A 24056-nucleotide genomic window follows, 5' to 3' on the forward strand; every position below is an offset into this window, starting at 1 on the left:
CGTTTGGGAGGTGGGGTTTAGGCCACACCCCTTTCCTGGCACTTCCGACTGGCTAACTTAAGCAACTCTCCACTCAGCATCTGGCTTCTGTGGATCCCTTTTTGAAGCACCTAAACCTCCCCAGCAACGTATATGGAGCCTGTGTGCATAACTTGGGTTGTGAATTTCACTAGTGGCAGGGTGCCTAAAGGTTAGGTATTGTAACGCACAGGGTAAGTGAATCTGGCCCTGAGAGCTTAAAGAGTTGGCACTAGAACACAAGTCTTCTGACCCTCAGGTGTTCTCCACTAACCATGAAGTCACACTGCCTCCCTAAATGTACCATGAGCACTATATCCTGTGGGACTCACTCAGACCCCAACAATATGGTTTGGTATTTTCAACAGCACTAACAGTTGACCTAGCACCAATAGGAACAGGTAGGCCAATACTGAGTGCTTTTGAAAATCCCAATGCATGGTATATATGATGTGTTTTACTGGCCACAATGCCCTCTAGGTTATCAGATAGGTATTGCATTTGAGTTTTTTGCTCACAATGGAGTGACCATCCAAAACAATTTTCCCTCCTTCCTGAGTAGGAATGTTTGGCTGCCTTTAGAGGTGAACATACCAGGGAGAAAAATATGAATTGACTATTTTATTTGAAAATGTTCATAATATTAGTTGAACAAGTTATTTGCATAACTCATCAGCAAATTATTTCACCATCTGGTTACAACAGAGAATTTTGTCATTGACTTCAGTGGAGTTAAGATTTCACCCTATGTGAACCATGAAATAAAAGTTTTGTCAAATAATTTGAAAAAAATGTCAAGTTTGTTAAATAATATTCCAACTATAGTCACAGTGTAATGTGGATAGATTTAGCTTAATATCACATGACATCACCTTGAGGTAGTGCTTTGAAGACCCAGTTATGGGGATTCTTTGGCACCTGATGATGAGGTGACATGGTTAGCTAATAACATGACACCATTAGCAACTTGATGTGACTTACTTTGACCACAAACTGCAAGTGTGACAAATTACCCAAGAGCTCACAAGAGGCACAGTCTGAAATTGTGTCATTGCTGTATGAAAGCCATGATTATGCTTTCATGAATTGCACAACCCAAGGGAAGGCAGGCAGTGATACTTCAAATAAGAGGTTTTAGCTGGGTGGGTTTGAATTCTTAATCCCAGTTTGGATTTATTGTGCTGGCTCCTGGAAAGCAGAGATAGACACAGACACAAACTCTTGTCAAAGTGCATGCCAGGAAATGTTGTGGCTCCTGCACTCCAGAATACAAGTGCCCCTGTGTATTGGAGCAAGATGTCTTTTTATTGGATGGACAACTGCTTATTCTGCTAAATAAATTCTGCATAGTTGGCCTGCAGGAGTTGTACATGGTGGTTTCAGATGCAAACTTGTATGTGATGGGAATGCTTTCAGGACTGGGTATATACACTTTGCTAAGTGAGAAAGTGGAAAGCACAGACTCTTGTGATGTTTTCAATCTCTTTACATTTAATATTGGCAGAATAAACCTCACCTTTTCAATCTCCCCCCCCCCACATACTGTCTCTGCAGCCATAAATAAAGATAAAGAGTTAATCATTCATAAAATAACATAACATAACATAAGAATGGTGATACTAGGTCAGACCAATGGTCCACCTAATCCAGTATCCTCTCTTCTGACTGTGACCACTGCCAAATGCTTCAAAGGGAATGAATAGAACAGGGTGATTATCAAGTGATACATTCTGTGTTGTCAAGTCTCAGCTGCTAGCATTCAGATGTTTAGGGACATCCAGAGCATAGGGTTGCATCCCTGGCCATCATGGCTAACAACCATTGATGGACCTATCCTCCATGAATTTATCTAATTCTTTTTTGCACCCAGTTATAGTTTTGGCCTGCACAACCCCCCTGGCAATGAATTCCACAAGCTGACTGCGCATTGTCTGAAGAAGTGCTTTTTTTTTTTTTTTTTAAACCTGCTTCCTATTAATTTCATTGGGTGACTCCTGGTTCTTGTGCTAGGTGAGGGGGTAAATAACACTTCCTTATTCACTTTCTCCACATGATAGAGGTCTATAAATTTATGAATATCCCCCCTTAGTCATTTTCTTTGGAAGCTGTTCCATGCCCTTAATAATTTTTGTTGTCCTTCTTTATAATTTTTCCATTTCTAATACATCTTTTTTGAGATGGGATGTTTGAGCTGCACATAGTATTCAAGTTGTGGCATACCATGGATGTATATAGAAGCATTATGATAGTTTCTGTCTTATCTATCCCTTTCCTAATGTTTACTAAGAATGGTAGCTTTTTAGACTGCCCCTGCACATTGATCAGATGTTTTCAAAGAACTATCCACAATGACTTCAAGATCTCTTTTTTGAGTGGCAACAGCTAATTTAGACCCCATCTCTTTGTATATATATTTGGGATTGTGTTTTCCAATATTCATTATTTTCTGTTTATCAACACTGAGTTTCATCTGCCATTTTCTTACTCAGTCACCCAGGATTTTTGTTTTTGTTTTCCGTTTTTTTTTCTTCCAGAAAATGCCAAGGCAGATTAATCAGCCACTTGAATTTCTTCTTCTCCTCAACCACTAGATATATTTCTTTCCATCCATCCACTCATCCTAAAAGAGTGATTATATGCATGAGACATCTGCTTTCACAGATGTAACTGCCATAGTGTGTGTCTTTGAACATCCGCCAGCTGTGTCCAGTCCTATTTCTTGGCTCCCACTAGCCACTGCTCGCTATATGCCTCAGATTCTACTGGCCATGTCTAGCTAGCCCTGATGAGATCTACATATATATTTCCATCCTTATTACTTGATAATCTCCAATAGCTATGTCTACCCAGTTTTCATACTACACTGACCTCTCATTTTTTCACATCTCTCACCATCCACCGCCCCCATCCCAGACATCCTCAGATAGGTTACTTGTTTTATGTCTAATCTGTCTCCATTTCTTCCAGCCATATCCAGCCTCTCTCATCTTCATATACCAATGTACTCTGATTTAACTCTCACCTCCAAACACATGTACGTATTGGTTGGCAAATTTGCTGAACCAATTCAACTAATCTGTACTGGGTACTACCTATCTAATATACCTCATACTGCACACAAAATCCAATGCCTCTGTGTGTTGTCTGCTGAAAAAAAGAAAAGGAAAAAAAAGCAAGCTGTGTTTTCAGAAGCTTAGTGACTCAGTGCTCTGGAAGTAGGAAGGGGAAATGGCTTGTCTTTTTATACAGCCTGAAATTACAACAGGAAGCAGTTTGGTAAGGGATCTGTTTAACATTCGTATTTTCCTTTTAAGGTTTCATAAAGTTAAATTAGCCCCTTTTGAGGCTGCTAAACTAGTAATTTAAACATATTTAGCTCTGAATATATATCTCTGTTTAAGGGCTGATATACATATGGGCATGATCTTCACCAGTTGGTTTTCAATGCTGTTTCAGCTGATGACTCATTTATTCTGTAAGTAGAAATCAGTATAGCGGTTGAAATCATAGAATCTGTCTGACAGCTTTGATCTGAGTACAAACCTTATATTAATGGTGGATTTTTTCTCTCTCTTGTTATTTGAAGTTAGTTTGATGGATCTTAGCCCAGTTCTTGGCAAACAGGTATTCATAAACATCATCCTAGCCACTAGAATTACACTGGCACCATTACTAGCACTCCTAGCAGAAGCCACAGACTGATAGTCATGGAGACTATTTTAATTATTACTACTATCGGCCAAATTACATAGAGGTGGCCCCTACAGATCAGACTTGCGATACATTATCTGAGGAGGCAGTATGCTTGGAAGCTCAGTACCCATATTGTCCCATTCTGTGCACTGAAAGGGTTATCAATCTAGCATGTTTCCTTACAAATAATTTCTCTTTAAAAAGTACATGGCTCAAAACCTCATCTTATATACGTTGGTGCTGCTTCACTATCTTCAGTGGAGCTATGCCAATTTACACCAGCTGAGGGTGTAGCCCTATCTATTTTTGAAATATCTCATATTTTTTCTTAAATAAATGAATAAATACATAAATAAGCAAATAATTAAACAGCATTAAATCATGTCTTTGTGTATATATAGTTATACAGAATACAGAACATTCAGTGTCTTATTCACAGGCCAGTCAAACTAAATCTTAGCTTCTCTTTTCCACGTAGGGCTTTTGCTGGGTCAATAGAACCAGAAGCATCCACTTGCATGCGATGGCAGCTTCTCATGGCTAGTTGCAGGCAAGGCTGGGGTTAGAACAAGTGGGAAGCAATTGGCCCACATATTCTCCATGTTGTACTCTATGGAGGGAGGCAAATTTGTAAAGGCACAGAAAAAATGACTTCCACACACATACATTCTATACAGAGACTATCTCCTTCCACAAAATACCAGAGCAGAACTTATACTGCATCTGGGCCTTTCTTGGATGTGGAGGTGAGGGAGGGTTCCAAGTTGAGAAAGCCTTGTGGAATGTTATTCCCACATGCTTCAAGGTGCAATGAAGGGTCAAGCATACAAGTAAAAAGTTTAGTGAAGTTCAAACCCTTTGCAGTTTAGGATTCATCTAAAACAAATCATCCTCCTCGGTGCCAGTAACCCTCCCATCTCTGTATGCATGGGCTCTGAAGCTCTGAAAGAAAATGTTTTTTTTTTTTTTTCTTGTTTGTGGATTTGGGAGTTTTCAAGACACACCTCATCATTCATTTTTCTGCATCTACACAGTGATGACACCAAGTCAAAAACAGTTTCCATCAGAGAGAGAGGCAGGGAGGAGCAAGCCTCCAGCTCTCTCCAGAATGACAGACCTGGGAGTGGGGCTGAGGACACCGCAGGCAAATATCATATTAAACAGACAGACTGATCAGCTCAAGATAAGCTGCTGCTCTTGTCTGCCTCTTCCTTACATTCAGAGCCAGTTTGACAGTATGACACCTAGAAGTCATTACCATGTCTGTACCATGATCCAGCTTGCACACAGTTTTGTTCTTTTCCCTTTATGCTTTGGCTTTTCCTTTGGGATTTCATCACTCTTTGCAACATTAGAATGTCAAGTAATTTGCACCACGAGCTACTATTTATTCCAATGCCCAGAACCCTTCAGTGTCAGTGAGTAGTACGGACATGCAGTGAGGACTTGATCCTGTCCAGATTGGGTGCATAGTGCTGCCTGCATGAATAAAAGTCAAGTAAAAAATGATGAGCAATGGTGGAAGTGCAGGGGACTAAGATCCTGCATTAATGGGACTGCTGCTGTGTGGTATCAAGTTGAAGCTGCCTAGTAGCAAGAGAGAGAGCTAGTAGGGTGACTAGATACCTTATTACTGTGAGGACTACATCTAAATCCACGTTTCCTCATTCAAGACCATTTTACACCTAAACCAGGACCGGCTCCAGGCACCAGCTTACCAAGCAGGTGCTTGGGGCGGCCACTTCGGAGAGAGGCAACACGTCCAGCTGTTCAGCGGCAATTCGGTGGACGGTCCCTCACTCCTGCTTGGAGCGAAGGACCTCCCGCTGAATTGCTGCCGCAGATCGCGATCGCGGCTTTTTTTTGTTTGTTTGTTTGGCTGCTTGGGGCGGCCAAAACCCTGGAGCCAGCCCCGTCTTATCCTGTATTCTTGTGCATAAAGGGAGTAGGTGTGTAAGGCACTTGAGACTTACTAACACTCAGCAAAGGATACACCCTGTACCGTGCCTTTCTGATACCATACTATGCCTCCACTTTCACTGTGCAAGAGCTGCAGGGTTCAGAGCCTGAATGGCATTCTTTCTTCCCTTCCTTCACAGCATACCTGCTTGCTATACTGAATGGGAGTTATGAAATTAAAAATCTGTTTCTCTCTCTCTCTCACATGCACCCACCCACTCCTGTGACTACACTCAATTTCACAGTGGGTTCCTTACTTCCTCGAATCAATGGATGCTAGATAATTGAAGGCATTCTGTTTCAATGAAAGAATAATTCCTCAAAGCACTAAAATGATAATAAACAAAGAGCCAACCAACCAACCCTGACTTGACTCCATCTGGAGAATAGCGGAAAAGACGCTTGATTCTCTAATCTGCCTGTGCAATCCCTCAAGTGAAACTCCACAGTGAGGGGAGCACGCTGCTAATGCTGCAAGCTCTCTTCCAGAAAGGAGCTGAAATATCTCTTGCAGAATCTTATGCTATATATTTTCCTCTTCCTCTCTGCTCCACTCAAGATGAGCTAGAGCTGACTGAGTTATAACAAGCCTCGGGCTGTGCAGAGGACTCAGTGAAATTCAGTGTGAGCGTGCATGCAATCGGCACATGGTCTAAAACAAGCCATGAATTTACCCTGCTAAACCACTGAGGAGGGAAAATGTTGCAAGAGCACCCCCTGCAATCAGGTGGAGTGGTTTGATTTGTTGTCTTAAGTGGATTCTTGAAACTAATATCTTGTGTTGACCAAGATAAGAAATGGAAAATCTTTAATCACTTTGCCTCTACTCCACAAAAATCACAGCACTAAGACATACACTATTTTTTTCTCTTTAGCCCCACTGTCCATACGCTCACTGCACATTGTCTATCGTCACTGTAAGCTTTTCAGGACACAGATCTTATCTCCATACACATCTGTACAACACTTAGCACACTATTTCTACTGTAGACATATCTTTGTAAAAACAAGCTATCTAATAACAAAACCTTACATTTTACATAGTGCTTGTGGTCTAGATTTCTATAGGCTAACAATGTAGTGAATGAGATCCAGGCTTGGGGGTACGACAGAGAGGAGCCTTCTCAGCCTTAGGCGAGGTGTCTGGTGCAAGATAGGCTCAGTGCATACCTGGGTCACAAAGCTCATCTTTGGTTTACTTAAATATAAAGTTTTTAACAGTCACACAATGTAAGCTTTTGCTCCATTCATAAGAGACAGCAATTGCAAGGGCAGTGCAAGCATCCCCGAACCATATCCTGTGAGCGCATCTCAACCCTCGTCTACAGGGAACCCCTCTAAGGATGAAAAAGTGGTTCAGCTTCCATATTCTATTTATCCTATGGCTTCTCTGATGAATCTTCCAATGAGGGTCCCACTTAGTGTCACCTGTGATGCGGACATGTGTCCATTAGAAACTGGAGTGAGACCAGGAACTCATTTCACATAAGCCACTACATATCCAGCAGAGTGTAATGACTGCGTGCCTCACCAGTTGGAATGTGTAGCATCATTCATGGTAGAGAAAAGACAGGAAGCAATCAGTTGTAATGTGTATAAAAGGAATTTTGTTTTAAACTATAGGATAAACACAATTTCTATAATTCTTCTAAGGCTCTGCATTTCTCAGTCTAACCATACAGCCTGTCTCCCTAAGTTCTGGTTTAAGAAGTCATGAAAGAGACTCCTTATTTCATTACAGGCTGGATGTGAACAAGTGACAAGCTTCATAACCCATTACCAATCTCCTAAGAAATGTAGGTTCCCATGAGAGAATATATAGACTACTGACAACATTCTAGTACTGAGAGATACAAGAAGGTTTCTATCCTCAACTCTGCCATATCAATTGTGTGACTTACTATTTAACATTTGGAAATTATTTCACATTTCTCTATCTCTAAAATGGGGATTATAATGCTTACCCTATTGAAAATGTGTGTTTAAAGGCTTAATTATTTAAACTATGGAAAGTGCATTAAACTGTTCAAATAAAGAGTAAAATGTTGCTATAAAAGCCTCTGAAGACTTAATCTGGAGGACCCCAGCTTCCCAAAGAAAGTCTTGTGATTAAAAGCTCAATGGTTAAAAGATCAAAGGAAAGTCAAAGGTGCAAAGATGTTCTAGTAGAGAACAGTTCCTATGATTTCATTAGTGTCAACATGTAGGATTCTACAGAAGAAAAAAAGTCACATTGGGAAGCCATAGTAACTTTTGATGGATAAACGATTAAACCAAGACATATTGGGCAACACAGAGAGAGGAAAGGATCCTTCTAGAATAGGAGTTACAAATGCAACTAGCAGACACTACCTGCCTTGGGGAAAAGCCTGCACATCAAGAGCTAAATTGACCCCACAGGTTCGTGTGAGTTATAGCTGACCTAGCAAGAACAACAACTGACAATGAAGAAACAGAATTACAACTTTTTGGATGCCAGAGTGCTGCATTTGACTAGGGGTAGAGGAAGAGAATCATTCCTCCCTCCTCTTCTCCCCCCCCAAAGAATCTGTTTCTTTGTCATAGTTTAGAAGTTTAAAGAATGAGACTTAGTAGTATTACTCCAGTACTATTCTTACTGAATTAATCTCATGAGTGAGCTTCAATGTCACATAGATATCACCCAATAGCATTGACAGTGTACCAAAAATATATTATTCAAGATCAGCTTTAATTGTTTTATTCGCTTTAGCACACCTGTAAGCAAAGGTATTTTATGGCCTAATCCTATAAGGTGCTCAGCACCTGAGAAATACTGAACACTCTTAACACCCATTGATAGAGCCTCTAACGAACCATACAATTGTATAATAGCAACCAACTATTGTTAACAAGGAGTCTTAAATACTGTGAGTAAGAAGAAACCCCCTTTCACTGGTCAAGAGACAGGATGAACAATATAGGTTAACATAATAAAGTAAAATACAACATTCTATTTATATAGTAGCATTAAATTGCCAATGACACTGTCAATGCTTCACAAACACAAGTAATATAGAGATACACCGATTAAATCTAAGAGTTTAGGTTGGTACTATACAAAACCCTAAAATAGAGAGATGACTGAAAAGATAGTCAGATATAATTTTACAGAAAGACTTCCACTGTCTTCACTGGGAGTTAAATAAAGCCCTGAAAGCCCTTGCTAATAATAATTTGTTACTACTGTTCCATTAGATGGTCCAGTAAAGATTATATCTATCAAAATTCCAAGCTTTCTGATTCTTATATTGACAGATTGAGATACAACTTTATGGTATATACCAACAGATATTTCATCTCTCTCCAGCATTTAGACATAGTTTAGTTTGACAGATGATACTTTTTTTTTTTTAATCTAGATGGTTCAGAAGATTCTTTTGGAATATCAAAGAGCTTTAATTGACAGCCTGGGTTTTCTTTTTGTGATTAACATTGGAGGTACTTTCCTCTAAGATAAGCTATCTGCATTTAATTGTATCCCCAAAACATAGACAATCTTCACATCCTATCAGAAAACAACAAATAAGAAGTGTCTGTCATTATTATTATGATTGTTACTACTACTACTATTTATATTACCATAATGCCTAGGAGTGCTAATCATGGTTCAAAACTCTATCGTGCTAGGCACTGTACAAATAGAAGAAAAAGACTGTCCTTGCCCCAAAGAGCTTACAACTAATTATAAGATAAGAGAGAGCAGATGGATACTGCCAGGAGAGGAGCACGAGAAAACAATAATGGTCAGTGTTCTAGGCACACCAGTGGCCTAATCATTGTCAAGTTTTTTTGTTTTTTTTTGTAGACATCATAGCAAAAGAGAGTTTTAAGGAGCATAATGAGGTAGCTTTGCAGATGTTTATGCGGAGCTCCTCCCAAGCACAAGGAGCAGCATGGGGGAAATCACAAAAGTGCTTGTCTGAAAATTTAACAAGTGGGTGGTACAGCATCATGAGCCAATAACAAAGGTATAGATTCCAAGGCCAAAAGGCACTACTGTGATCATCTAGACTGACCTCCTTTATAACACAGGCCACAGAAGTTCCCCAAAATAATTCCTAGAACAGGGGTCGGCAACGTTTGGCATGCGGCTCGCCAGGGTAAGCACCCTGGTGGGCCGGGCCAGTTTATTTACCTGCTGACGTGGCAGGTTCGGCCAATCGCGGCCCCCACTCGCCGCGGTTCACCGTCCCGGGCCAATGGGGGCGGCAGGAAGCCGCAGCCAGCACATCCCTCGCCCGCGCCACTTCTCGCGAGCGGGGGCCACGATCGGCCAAACCTGCCACATCAGCAGGTAAATAAACTGGCCCGGCCCACCAGGGTGCTTACCTTGGCGAGCCGTGTGCCAAACGTTGCCGACCCCTGTTCTAGAACATAGCTTTAAAAAAGATCCAAGAATCCACCACAACCCTTGGTAAATTGTTCCAATGGTTAAGAGGTCAGAGTTAATAAATGAGACATGATGGAAGGTCAGCAATAGACCATGAAGGGCCTTGAAAGTGAAGACCAGTAGCTTATATTTGATGCAATAGAGGGAGCAAGTGGAGGGATTCAAAGAGAGGGGTGACATGGTCAAAGCGACAAGCTAGGACAATGATCTTTGCAGCAGCATTTCGAATGGATATGAATGTGACAATATTGCATTTGTCAAGGCCAGAGAGAAGGATGTTGCAGTAATGGAGATTGACATGAAGACAGTCTGGATGGAGGCGGATAGGAAAGGTTGTTATCTTAGATATGTTATCCAACCATCACCTCATGACCTGGAGGAGAAAAAAACAACAACAACGTTCCATGGTAAGTCAGGTTTTTGAGAGCAAGGACATTCTGCTCAAAATCAAGGTAGAACAATTTCTATAAGGGAGAATGTAAAGATATTGGTTAGATTTAGATGAACCCTTGACAAACTACAATTTCAGATTGAAAAAGCATTTGGTCATCAAAACTGAAGGCAGAGGATAATATTTTCTGATAGTAATGTTATGTTTTGCATACACACAAACATGAACAGAAGCATTCACATATTTCTGTATATAAGTAATGGTGTATATGTCAATCAATATGTTTATAAGAGCAATTAGGGTAGCTGGGCTATTTATAATTATCATGAAAGGTGCTGCTGGATTGACAGCCTTGGTCACTGAAATTCTCTATTTATCCAAGCATAGCATAGGCAATGGCACTGCTAATTTCCCTCATGCCAATATGACTCAACACTTATGTGTACACATGAACACTGGGAAGAAGATATTACCTCACTATCCATTCTTCCATTTGGCCTCTCTGCTAGCAGCAAGGGCCAACCTAGCGCCAATTATGTATGGTGGTTATTTTTGTGATGTGAACATCTACCCATCTGAAACTGGAGTGAGCCCCACTAACTCTTTAACAAAGGTCACTGGACAACGGTCCACCCTATTTTGCTGGAGGCAATAGGGTGACCTAATGGGAAAAGTTTCTGTATCCATACCTTTCACTTGGGCAATCCAGTGCCTCAGAACAATTTTAAATATATGGCCAGTTTAAAACATATGTCCCTAAAAGACCATATAATATAAGAACTGATTTTCAAAAGGTAGTGAGCACCTATAGCTCCTGTTGACAATAGCTGTATTTGTGGATGATCAGCGACTCTGCAAATCAGGCCAATTACTCTATAATTACAAAGAAAAAACAATGATAAAACTGAACTTCCTAACCCAAAACATCCTCCTAGAACAGCAAGCTATATTAGCTCAGGCTAGCAAAACGTTTGTTTGCACTTTACCTTCAATTCCTTAAATTCCCTGTCCTACACTCTTGCAAAGCTAAAGAAATACCTAAGTCTACCAAGGTCTTACTGACCCACTAGGCTCTAAAAAAAATCCATGATTATTTCTTGGCATTTGCTATTGCATGTGACCTTTACTTCCCAGGTAGGGATATTATTACCTGGCTACACTGTACATTTCCCCACAGGATATTACCAGTGGTACGTCAGTCTTGCTCAGAGGTCTGACTTATACAGGTCGTACAATTCATCACAGACCTCCAATATTAAGTGAGAATGGTGTAGCTTGTATTTATATGGGGTTTTGTTTCTTATTTTCTTTACAATGAATTTCCTCAAGCTTAACTTCAGTGTACAAAAGTATAATATGCATTAGATAATTTAGATGTATTGCCCCATCAGTAATATCTGTAAATTAAAAAAAAAATCTAAACCACATTTATTAAATCAAATATAACAACCAAGGCAGTTCAAGTAATCTTCCAGAAATGCCCTCTCCAGCCATACAACAACATAGATCATATGCGGTCATTTTTACATGATAAAGTGCATTTATCATGCACCTTTAAACTCCTGAGCTGCACTCTGCCCAGTAATCTATCTTTACAGTGTCTGCTTCTAATCTTCTGAGCAGCCTCAAACCATTGTATTTTAAAATAACATGCCAGAAAAAGTTTCATGCTCTTCCCCTTAACTGTGGAATTTCTCCCTAACCTTATAGTTATCCAATGTCCTAGCTTGGAAATCAGCAATCCTGTATTCAGGAGATTTACAGCCCGTAATTCTGAAGAGCTAGAAATGTGGGGAAGAGGAGATTCCCTTCCTTCAACTGAACACATTTGCTCTATATATCCCTGGGAAGGCCCAAGATATTGCACCTGAATAGATAACCTATTTCCAGTTATTTTTAGAGGACTATAAAACACGTGAATTAGAATTTTCCTCTCCCTCCAGGGCCTGTACACTTGCACTCATGGTAACAAAGGCAACCTGTAAGCAACCACATATGAAAAATAGTCAGAATGAATGAATGAACAAACAAACAATGCTCAAAAATATTTATAAAAATAGTTTTGCTGTAAATGTGGCACACAGACTATAGAAGTTGTGTGGTGTGGTATGAAGCTTGAAGTGGCACTTGTTTGAAGTGACCTGTACAACTGGTTTTTAAGTGCTAATATTGTGTGTGTGTGTGTGTGTGTGCGCACGCGCGCGCGTGTGTGTGCAATCTAGATGAAATAGAGTTTGAGTCACACAGCAACAAAAATGGAAGGCATTAGTAACTATTTTTTTCTAGTCACAATATTTCCAACACAAAATCAAAAATATCAAAGATGACCATGAGGTGACACTGCATGATGCAACTAGCGACTTTCACAGTAATTAAGATATTTCTATCCATGATATCAAAGATGACCTGCAACATTCCACCATGGTTTGGAAAATACCAAGGCAGCCAGAAGAAAAGGAACAAATTTAGAGGACAGAACCTCAGAATGGGAATGAAAGTGGGAAGAATAGCTGAAAGAATCCAGAGGAGCTTTCACAAATTTATATATTTTTAACTAATAGTATTTATTTTCTAATGTTACAAAAGTAAAAGTGAATAATTATTGCTTGGCTTACCTTAACAATGTATGATTTTCTTTTTTCATGCACTGTACCATGTGGCTGGCTGGCTAACTAGCTAACTAACTAGCTAACAAACAAACAAAAAAAAACAAAACAAAGAAGTCCCCTTGCTGACTATTAAGAGGGTTCATCATTTCATCCCTTTATCAAATATGTTCAGTAAATGGCTTCCAGCAGTTATGAGGTTTCTCCTGTCCTGTGCAAACTGGAAAACATCCACCCCACAGTACACCAGCATGAAAACATTTTGCACCACAGGTTGAATTGCCACTGTAAGAAATTCTCGATATGTCAGTATATTGCCAAGCCACACAGATAAGTAAATTTCAATTTAACTTCTTTTTGGGTTACAGAACTCAGCACTCATATTATGTCTCCTTCACAATTTTCCTTTTATGGTGAGTCCTATTGATGATCCTAATTACAAGCCATTAAAGGTACATTCATACCACGTCTTAGAACTGAAACCACTAAAATGTATCCATGCACCTTCTATATTACAATAAGGATACACATGCACACAGATTTAGGCTAATGTTTTCAAAGCCACTCAGGAGATGTAGACTCACAGATTCTATTAATCTGTATTGTACTATGAAAATCTCGTTTAAATGAAGACGGCACACTGCAAGGTTAAAAAAAAAAGACAGAATATATCTCTATTGGGTTACTGTTCCTGTGGATATTTTGTCAGCAAAAGGATTACTTTAGATATTTCTTAAAGTAAGACTTGTGATGTGACATAACTGAAGGACATCTGAAGCATCTTTAGGATACTTCAATTATTTCAGCCATAATCTGAATTTGAGAGTTAAATAAGATTTCAGAATTTAATAAAAAGAAAAGAAATGTGTAACAAACCAAAACATGAAAAGCTCAACTGTTGTTAAGGTTCATTATGAACCCAAAACATAGGCAAGGTTTGCCAGAGGTTTTCAAACTATATTGATGAACATGGTCTGATTACTGAATGAGCTCTCTCCCACGGAAGAGGATAAAAGGGAGGCATTTATGGTTCCAGGTGAAACTGGGCAAAACATGATGGCTCTGGCAACACTTTGGATTGTTTGAATCAAATGCCTCCAAACCAAACTCAAAAGATGTGAGCTCAAGAGAACTCACAGTAAAGAATGCTTGCACAATCTTCCTTGAAATTTAAAGTGCTGAGTTTCAAAGTGACACTGATTGAGTTTAGCTTGGAATACGTGTTGACAATTTATCCCAAAAATGAAGCTGAATTTCTGCTTTCATTTACACTAATAAATTTCACTGAGCTAGAGAGTTGAATGTTGAGCTGGAATAAGTTATACTAGTATAAATTATGAGCAGATTTTGGCTTCAAGCATTTAGACTCTCAACCCTCCTACTTCCTGTTTTCTCTTTACCTTTTTCTTCCTTCTAAATCAATATTACTATGGCATTTTCTGCCTCAGACATCTATAGTTCAATAACCACTGAGGCACCATAAAATTAATGAGGTTTACACTAGCTCTGAGAACTGGGAGCTGTTGCTAAAATAGTCTTCTTACCTCCACTGGCTGGAAAGGGCATACGTTCATTGCCAGGTAAGTTTCCCTATCCAGAGTATATTCTGCTCAGGGTAATGAATACCTATTGGAAAAAGACAAATAGTTCCAGAACCAATTCAGAATAATCTAAGAGATGAATCTCTAGGCCATCCAAAGTAAATTAATTCAGCAAGGTGATCAGTGTTTTTCTTAGAGAGTATCTGTAACTATTTTTTTCAGTGCTGCATTGAGGATTTGGGGGATCTATTAGCTGGGTTACAATGCCAATACAGAATAATCAGTTTGAACTAACAATTAGCATTTGTAGTATATCTGAAACTGCTGGAATAATTTATGCTTGTCTCACAATGCAATACTCACATGGAGCCTAATCCTCAGATCATTACTCACTCAAAATTCTCAAAGAAATTCACTGTAATTTTGCCTAAGTAAAGAGAGGTTGAAATATGGTAACATCTTCAGGACTTGGGCAGAGTAGGTTCAATTCATTCTCCAGGCATGACATGACATTTATTGAAAATTAAATGTATTGATACATTGTACAAGGGAGATTTTTTTTGCCAAAGAGTATTTGGAGTTTTAGCCCTTTCTTCCCCGGAGAAAGGTAATTTACCCAGACTTTTGAGAGTCAATGCTAAATATGACTCCTCAGAGAAAAATGCCTACAGCACACCTCTTCATCTTTTGAGATGATGGAACAGATTGATATAACTCAGGCTCTAAGGGCTAACCTAAGGGCCCTCTGAAACATTTCTGAGATGGAGGAAATCTTGCCAAGAAACTGGTAGTTGGTTCAATTCTTAAAAGGAAGAGTTTGTTGTTTCATTTTTCAGGGGAACTTATAATGGCCTTGCTTTTCTTTTCAAAAGATATGAAAATTCTCAGGGAAGGAAGTTGTAACACTTTTATTTCCCCTAGGATAACCCACATAAGGAGAATAATACCTTTTGTGTGTGTGTGAAAATTGTTATGAAGGAATGTGGTAAAAACTATACTGCTGTTACTGGAGTAGCACTGACTAACTGATAGATGTGAACAATTAAAATCTGTTACAAGTTCAAGTTTTCATTGTAATTACAGTGAAACTGGCTTAGAATGAATAGGGATATGGGGAACTTCATTTAGAGTGATGGTGGTCCATGGAAAAATGGCTTCATTATAAGAGTATTTATTTCACTCTATCTTAAATATTGTAAGTTCAACCGGTTTGTTTTCACCTAGGACTTCACAGTTGTTACTATGGCCCCTCAAAACTTCTTAGTAGTTGAGGGATAGATTATGATGTTCCTTTTCTAAAAGTTTAGGATTCTGCTACTTGAGCTGAAGAATAATCTCCATTAATGTTAGCATTACACAACACACCTCCCTCAGGAATCTTAACTTCCTTAGGCACCTCAAGAAATATTGACTTGGAATCATGGATTTATAAAAAGCCATGTCTGATGGGTTCCACCCTTAGAGGTGTTCATCACCCTCTAACACCCACGCAGGTCCATGATATTTTGAGGTTAGCATAGAAACTTTCATGGTGAGGTCAAGGTCACTGGTTTCCCATTCTTTATATTTTACAGCCTGAGTGTAAAAAATCTCTCAAGCAGGGAAGAATTCTTGAGAGAAGTGAGCAGGCAACAGACTGAAGTAGCAAAGGACACAAATAGAAAAGCAAGGCTCCACCATAGCAGGAAGGTGACAAGCATTTTGCCTGAGGCATTTCCTCAAGAGAAAAATAACTGGAAATATTATAGTAAGCATCTACAGTGCACAACAGATTTTTATTTAGTTTTTTTCTCCACGGGGGTGGAAAGAACCACACACAAAAATCAGTCCACTCTGCATTACCATCCTCATTCGTTCTTCTCACTTCTTTAGCTTTGGGAATTATCTTACAACGTTCATCATTTTTAGGGGTTCGTTTACTGTACCTAAATTCCAAGCCAGTTGATATAAAGCAAATATTTACTCAGCTTCATCCCTTCCACCAGCATTGAAAAGTCCTTGATTTCATTGTGTTAAAACACTAATTGATGTTCCCAAAGAGTCTCTTACCACAGTCCAAAATATGTGAGAGTCACTGTTGTACTCAGTGGGATAATTTGCCAGAAAGATAACATCTAAACATTCAACAGCATTGCATGCTACATAACTAAACAACTTGTCTTCCTTTTCTCTCAGCTTCATTGCTATGTAATTATGCACCTATGATGTGAAATGTGTATGTATGTGGATGGTAGAACTTTATTTAAGAAACCTATGGGACATAAAACTGTTGTTATTTATTTCAAAGTATTCCTCTACCAGCCTGTTGCCAATAGTTCTCTGTCATGGGGTATAGTGATTCCTTACTTTTCAGTAATTACTTTAAAATATTTCTCCATTAGTCTTTTTATTTCTATTTATTCCCACATGTTTCTGGAATCCTTTAGTCAAGGGAGAGGACTGTGGAGCTCACTATCTCAGGCGCCTTCGTATTGCTTGGCGCACACACACACACACAAAACAAACTCATAAGCACTGAGGGCTCCCTCTAATAAAAGCAAACAATAATTGTGCCTGATCCTCCCCTGCCTTAAAGTTTGAATAGTCATTTATCTCTGTTCAAAGTAAATATAAATTGCTACTATTCTGACCTGGTGTTACATCTCTGAAAAGTGGATGCAGTATAAGTGATTATACAACCTGCTAACAGTGAAGCCTCAGGTGTACTGTCTTTCAGAGGTTTCTGTAGTCAAAGGATGAAACATCTACTATATTATTTGTATTAATTTGTATTACCATAGAAACCCTAATCATAGACCATGACCCCATTATTCTAGAAGCTATACAAACCCAGAACAGCAGATTGTCCTAAAATCATCATATTAGGTTTGTTTTGATACCATGCCCCAGACCTTACCCAAAAACTACATACAAGTTTTCATGAATTTTGTTGAATAATATTCATATTTACTGAATGAAGAACTCTGGTTAGAACATAAGAATGTCTGTACTGGGTCAGATCAAAGGTCCATCCAGCCCAGTATCCTGTCTAATGACAGTGGCCAATGACACATGCCCCAGAGGGAGTGAACCTAACAGTTCAAGAGATCAAGTGATCTCTCTCCTGCTGTCCATCACCACCCTCTGACAACAGATGCTAGGGATCCCATTCCTTACCCATCCTGGCTAATAGCCATTAATGGACTTAACCTCCATGAATTTATCTAGTTCTCTTTTAAACCCTGTTATAGTCCTAGCCTTCACAACCTCCTCAGGCAAGGAATTCCACAAATTATTGTGCACTGTGTGAAGAAGAACTTCCTTTTATTTGTTTTAAACCTGCTGTTCTTTAATTTCATTTGGTGGCCCCTAGTTCTTATATTATGGGAACAAGTATATAAGTTTTCCTTATTCACTTTTTCCACATCACTCATGATTTTATATACCTCTATCATATCCCCCCTTAGTCTCCTCTTTTCCAAGCTGAAAAGTCCTAGCCTTTTTAATCTCTCCTCATATGGGACCCGTTCCAAACCCCTAATCATTTTAGTTGCCCTTCTCTGAACCTTTTCTAATGCCAGTATACCTTTTTTGAGATGAGGAGACCACATCTGTACGCAGTATTCAAGATGTGGGTGTACCATGGATTTATATAAGGGCAATAAGATATTCTCTGCCTTATTCTCTATCCCCTTTTTAATGATTCCTAACATCCTGTTTGCTTTTTTGACTGTCGCTGCACACTGCATGGATGTCTTCAGAGAACTATCCACGATGACTCTAAGAACTTTTTCCTGATTAGTTGTAGCTAAATTAGCCCCCATCATATTGTATGTATAGTTGCGGTTATTTTTCCCAATGTGCATTACTTTACATTTATTCACATTAAATTTCATTTGCCATTTTGTTGCCCAATCACTTAGTTTTGTGAGTTCTTTTTGAAGTTCTTCACAGTCTGCTTTGGTCTTAACTATCTCAAGCAGTTTAGTATCGTCTGCAAACTTTGCCACCTCACTTTTTACCCCTTTCTCCAGATCATTTATGAATAAGTTGAATAGGATTGGTCCTAGGACTGACCCTTGGGGAACTCCACTAGTTACCCCTCTCCATTCTAAAAAATTACCATTTATTCCTACCCTTTGTTCCCTATCTTTTAACCAGTTCTCAGTCCATGAAAGGATCTCCCCTCTTATCCCATGACAACTTAATTTACGTAAGAGCCTTTGGTGAGGGACCTTGTCAAAGACTTTCTGGAAATCTAAGTACACTATGTCCACTGGATCCTTCCCGAAGTGAAATCCATTCTCATTAGATATGGGTAATGTTGGTTACTACAGATCTAGCACTAAACAACTTCTGAAGCACTTAGAGGAGAGGAAAGTGATCAGGAATAGTCAGCATGGATTCACCAAGGGCAAGTCATGCCTGACTAACCTAATTACCTTCTCTGAGGGAGATAACTGGGTTTGTGGATGAAGGGAAAGCAGTGGATATGTTATTCCTTGACTTTAGCAAAGCTTTTGATATGGTGTCCCACGATATTCTTGCCAGCAAGTTAAAGAAGTATGGGCTGGATGAATGGACTATAAGGTGGATAGAAAGCTGGCTGTATCGTCGGGCTCAGCAGGTAGTGATCAATGGCTCCATGTCTACTTGGCAGCCGGTTTCAAGCGGAGTGCCCCAAGGGTTGGTCTTGGGGTCAGTTTTGTTCAATATCTTTATTAATGATCTGGAGGATGGCGTGGACTACACTCTCAGCAAGTTTGCACTTGACATTAAACTGGGAGGAGTGGTAGACAGGCTGGAGGGTAGGGATAGGATACAGAGGGACCTAGACAAATTAGAACATTGTGCCAAAAGAAACCTGATGAGGTTCAACAAGGACAAGTGCAGAGTCCTGCACTTAGGATGGAAGAATCCCATTCACTGTTACAGACTAGGGACCGAATGGTTAGGAAGCAGTTCTGCAGAAAAGGACCTAGGGGTTACAGTGGACGAGAAGCTGGATATGAGTCAACAGTGTGCCCTTGTTGCCAAGAAGGCTAACGGCATTTTGGGCTGTATAAGTAGGGGCATTGCCAGCAGATAGAGGGACGTGATCATTTCCCTCTATTCGACATTGGTGAGGCCTCATCTGGAGTACTGTGTCCAGTTTTGGGCCCCACACTACAAGAAGGATGTGGAAAAATTGGAAAGAGTCCAGCGGAGGGTAACAAAAATGATTAGGGGGTTGGAGCACATGACTTATGAGGAGAGGCTGAGGGAACTGGGATTGTTTAGTCTGCAGAAGAGAAGAATGAGGGGGGATTTGATAGCTGCTTTCAACTACATGAAAGGGGGTTCTAAAGAGGATGGATCTAGACTGTTCTCAGTGGTACCAGATGACAGAACAAGGAGTAATGGTCTCAAGTTGCAGTGGGGGAAATTTAGGGTGGATATTAGGAAAAACCTTTTCACTAGGAGGGTGGTGAAGCACTGGAATGGGTTACCTAGGGAGGTGGTGGAATCTCCTTCCTTAGAGGTTTTTAAGGTCAGGCTTGACAAAGCCCTGGCTGGGATGATTTAGTTGGGAATTGCTCCTGCTTTGAGCAGGGGCTTGGACTAGATGACCTCCTGAGGTCCCTTCCAACCCTGATATTCTATGATTCTATGAAAGTTGAGAAATTATGGTTCGTAGTCTCCCATATTCTCCAGGGATGTGTGTGTTACTTCTCTCGACACAGCATATACCAGTGCACATATCTGAGGTCACCACAGATCTCAGAGGAAGTCATGTGATTTGAAAACTCCACACATGACTTTGAATTACCTCATGCTCTTGATTAGAATGCAGCAGCCTCTATGTCAGGCTAACAGAAAATATCTTCATTTCACTGCAGCGTTGAGTTGCCAAAGCCAGCCTCTCAAAATTAGACAACTTTCCAAAACACTTTGTTCCATGTTAATGATACAATTGGCACCCAGATACAGAACACAGAACGCTGTCAGCAAAACAGAGTACATTTGCAAGATTTGTGCAGATGAATCGTAAGCACTTCAATCTCTTGTTGTTTCAGCCCCCATAGAGATGCCTAAAAATATCACATTGAGGATCAATTGGACACCCAATACAGATATACATCACCAACACCATAATCATTTTTCACTTCTTGAAAATAAGAAAAAAATATGGTTGCAGTGATCAAGACTTTGGGTAAACACAGTGATGTGTGGGATGGAGATGTCAGATCTAACTAGACATACAACATCAGTACATCTTAAGGGTATATGAACGAAGACAACATTCAGTTTACCTGTAGTTGGTCATTCATTGGACAATTCTCTTCTTTGCCAAAGTGGATTCCACTTCCTTTCTCATTGGCAAGTCATGTTGTTAGGATATTTCCTAGCAACAAATTTCACGGCCATTCCTGCTCCCCTGGTGACCTGTGTCAAAAAAGGGGATAATAAAAAGAAAGAATAATTGCACTTTATGTATACAGAACTTTTCATCCTGATGGACCCCAGAACACTTTACAGTCTGTAAGTGTGGAAATTTCCTAACCCACTACTGAAACGCAGATGCCTCTGGAATGAAATTCAGCAAGATTACTTTGACAGCAGCTGTATCTAACATTTTTTTTAGGACAGGAAATGAAAAATAACTCTTTCAATTTAAAGTACAGTTTTTATGTTTATTGATTTGTATTCTTAAAAGCAGAGCTGGATCAAGGTTTCCTGGGACCCTAAGACACAGCAAGTGGGGGGCCCTCCCCAACCCTTCCGCCTGCGGTCCTGCCCCTCTTCCATCCATGGTTGTGCCACATTCCTCCCCACATTGTGGCCTAGCAACCCTTTCTGCCCCTCCACCCCCACTATGGAAGAGGAGTTATTTACGTTAAGGGCCCATGTGCACACAAGAACAAATGGATGTCAACAATTTTAGGCTTGAAATTAGGCAAAGGTTTGTAACCATCAGAGGAGCGAAGTTCTGGAACAGCCTTCCAAGGGGAGCAGTGGGGGCAAAAATCCTAACTGGATTCAAGACTGAGCTAGGTAAGTTTATGGAGGGGGTGGTATGATGGTACTGCCTATGATGGCATGTTGGCACATTGGCAACTGCCAGTAGCAAAAGTCCCCAGTGGCTGGAGACTGGACACTAGATGAGGAGGGCTGAATTACTATAGATAATTCTCTACTGGATATCTGTCTGGCAGGTCTTGCCCATGTGCTCAGGGTCTAATTGATCACCATATTTGCGGATGGGAAGGAATTTTTCCCCACATCAGATTGGCAGAGATCCTGGGGGAGGTGTCACCTTCCTCTGCAGCATGGGGTACGGTTCATTTGCAGGTTTAACCTAATGTCAGTGGTGAATTCTCTCTAACTTGAGGAGAGGTTCTGTGGCCTGCAATGTGCAGGAGGTCAGACTAGATGATCACAATGGTCATAGAATCATAGAATATTAGGGTTGGAAGAGATCTCAGGAGGTCATTTAATCCAATCCCCTAGTTAAAGCAGGACCAACACCAACTAAATCATCCCACCCAGGGCTTTGTCAAGCCGGGCCTTAAAAACCTCTAAGGATGGAGATTCCACCACCTTTCTAGGTAACCCATTCCAGTGATTCACCATCCTCCTAGTGAAATAGTATTTCCTAATATCCAACCTAGACCTCCCCCACTGCAACTTCAGACCATTGCTTATTGTTCGGTCATCTGTCACCACTGAGAACAGCCTAGCTCCATCCTCTTTGGAACCCCCATTCAGGTAGTTGAAGGTGCTATTAAATCCCCCTCTCATTCTTCTCTTCTGCAGACTAAATAACCCCAGTTCCCTCATTCTCGCCTCGTAAGTCATGTGCCCCAGCCCCCTAATCATTTTCATTGCTCTCCGCTGGACTCTCTCCAATTTGTCCACATCCTTTCTGTAGTGGGGCCCCCAGAACTAGACACAATACTCCAGGTGTGGCCTCACCAGTTCTGAATAGAGGGGAATAATCACTTCCCTTGATCTGCAGGCAATGTTCCAACTAATACAGCCCAATATGCAGTTGGCCTTCTTGGCAACAAGGGTACACGGCTGACACATATCCAGCTTCTCATCCACTGTAATCCGCAGGTCCTTTTCTGCAGAACTGCTGCTTAGCCAGTTGTTCCCCAGCTTGTAGCGGTGCATGGGATTCTTCCTTCCTAAGTTCAGGACTCTGCACTTGTCCTTGTTGAACCTCATCAGATTTATTTTGGCCCAATCCTCCCATTTGTCCCTACCCTCCAGCGTATCTACTTCTCCCCCCAGCTTAGTGTCATCTGTGAACTTGCTGAGGGTGCAATTCATCCTTTCTGACCTTAAAGTCTATGAGATCGCATTTAACTCAGATCTGTTTGTATTATCCAAGACACTCTAATATTTGCTTTGTTTTCCTTGGAAATAAAAGAATTGCCATGCTGGTTCTCATCACTGGCATATCACATCTTACATCCTTATATCTCAAACAATGACCAATACCTAATATTTCCAGGGAAGCAGAAAATGCATCTACCTAATGTGAAATGCTTAATATGGAAAAAATATTTTCTGACCACACTAACAACTCTCTTTTCTACACATCATCAGCTTATATCCTGGAGAATCAGGTTTGATCACTGACTGCCCTTATTATCATAGCTTGCTCTAGTGCAAATATTAATGAACTCTATTAGAATTCTTCATTCAGTTTCCTCTGTTCACTGTTGATTGCTACTGACCTGTTGCAGTTTCTACTGGAAGAGCTGTAACTATACCGTAGTACCCATTGCTCTAAAGCCTGGTTGCTAAATGGAACTCACAGAAACCAGTTTATTATTTGCAATGGGCATTTTCACTAAAGCATAGCTTAAAAAACATGTTACTGGTTAAATGTCCTCAGTTGCCTACTTGGGCAGCCACTCTTCTATTTACAATGGGAGAAATCATCTGCCATAACAAACAAGGAAGTTTTATGGTGAGAAAATGGCTCAGTGAGGAAGCGGGTATGTCCAAGTGTATCCATGATCACATCAATTCATGGGCCACATCACATGCTACCCTATCCTACCCATATATACAGAGCAGCTGCTGCAAAGTTTACTGACATTCTAAGGCTTGGGGGACAAGATTCTCCCCAAATCTTCCCCTGCAGACAACCAGTTTACTCGGGCTCTGTTCATGGACCCGGGTTTGGTCCCAGGTTAGTATTAACATGTCAGACATTCCACTTACATTTGAAACCAAAGCAAAAAGTGAAGCCAAGGAAAGGTTATTAGAAAATGATCCTGTAACATATATTATGTGTAATGGAAAATTATGAGAGCCAACCTGCCAGCAAGGGACAGGAAGGTATATTTCATCTTTCAATGTTGTTTTATTAAAGCGTAAATGAATTTCAGATCTTTTATTACATGTATCTGCCATCAGTATTTCATCTCCTGCAAGGATGTTACACAACACCTCTGACAAAT

At 40.2% G+C, this 24056-nt stretch overlaps 1 protein-coding gene across 2 annotated transcripts in view; it reads right to left on the reverse strand.

The window, feature by feature from the left end:
* LRRC4C (leucine rich repeat containing 4C) overlaps positions 1-24056 on the reverse strand; it is a 1133428-nt gene that overhangs the window by 599853 nt on the left and 509519 nt on the right. The window contains exons 3-4 of one of the 2 annotated variants that reach the window (XR_008444790.1): positions 20892-21024; positions 14634-14704 (exon numbers count right to left, since the gene is read on the reverse strand). The gene's annotated coding sequence lies outside the window, so the exon portion shown is untranslated. Of the gene's footprint in view, positions 1-14633; positions 14705-20891; positions 21025-24056 lie in introns of those variants that run through there. The other variant, XM_054026879.1, reaches the window with a different exon arrangement.

This window comes from Malaclemys terrapin, chromosome 4, assembly GCF_027887155.1.
Source record: "Malaclemys terrapin pileata isolate rMalTer1 chromosome 4, rMalTer1.hap1, whole genome shotgun sequence".
NCBI lineage: Eukaryota > Metazoa > Chordata > Testudines > Emydidae > Malaclemys > Malaclemys terrapin.